We start from the raw sequence: 1,014 nt of genomic DNA, 5'->3' as shown, positions 1-1,014 counted from the left end.
CACACACACACACACACACACACACAGACATATCCCCAGCGCCAACTCTTCTGCCCCTTGATTGACAGCTCTTTAAATGAGTGTCTGAGTAGCACTGGGCCCTGGCCCTCCAAATAAGTGGGCCGTCAAATTACATCCAGGGGACCGACTGGCCCCTCTCCCCTGGCAAAGGAGATCTATTTATTTGTCTGTTTATTTGCTTGGTTTAAATATTTGGTGGGGGAAAAATATTGAATTTTTGTCCCCCGGTCAAAGTCCCCTCATATTTAGTTAATAAAGAGCAGATGAGGTTGTTTGCCCAGAGAAGTGCAGGTTAGGGGACTTTATTTAAGGGAATCCTCAGAGAGAGATGGTGACCTTCTCATGGAGGAGAGGGTTGTGTACACTGAGCTGAGATTCACTCTCTCCGCCTCCATCAGTCTCTGCCATTCTTCAGTCTATTTATGATCTCAGACATGTTTCCTTCCCTCTTTTTCCCTGCTCTCCTGTCACTTCCCATCCATCTTTACTTTCTTGCAGCTCTTCTCCTCTCTTCTCTTCTCTTCTCTTCTCTTCTCTTTTCTTCTCTTCTCTTCTCTTCTCCATACATCTCTCACTTGACTTTTCTCTGCCTCCCTCCCTCCTGCCTCTCTTACTGCAGAGCCTTGCTCTATTTGACTGGAGTCTCTCTCTGGATTCCTCGGGCTGCATCCAGGTTAAACTCTTAATTGCCTTGGCGGTGGGTGGTGTAAGGCGCTGGCTCACTGCAGCTCAGCTGGTCCCCGTGCAGGGGGCTGTGGGGTTATTGGGCAGGGTGAGTTGTTCTGTGTTGGATTGTGGCTGGTGCGTGCTGGCTGACAGTGCTGGGAGATGATAAAGACTTATTAATATAGATGATGGAGATGACCTCTGACAGAAGCTCTACAGCGAGCCTCCGCTGCATGTTGGAGACGAGACATGATCTCTGTGTGCTCCTCAAATCTGTCTCTATCTATCTATCTATCAATCTATCTATCAATCTATCTATCTATCTAT

The sequence above is a fragment of the Etheostoma spectabile genome, chromosome 1 (assembly GCF_008692095.1).
Source record: "Etheostoma spectabile isolate EspeVRDwgs_2016 chromosome 1, UIUC_Espe_1.0, whole genome shotgun sequence".
Classification (NCBI taxonomy): Eukaryota; Metazoa; Chordata; class Actinopteri; order Perciformes; family Percidae; genus Etheostoma; species Etheostoma spectabile.
The sequence above is the reverse complement of the archived record's forward strand: the minus strand, read 5'-3'. Positions refer to the sequence as shown.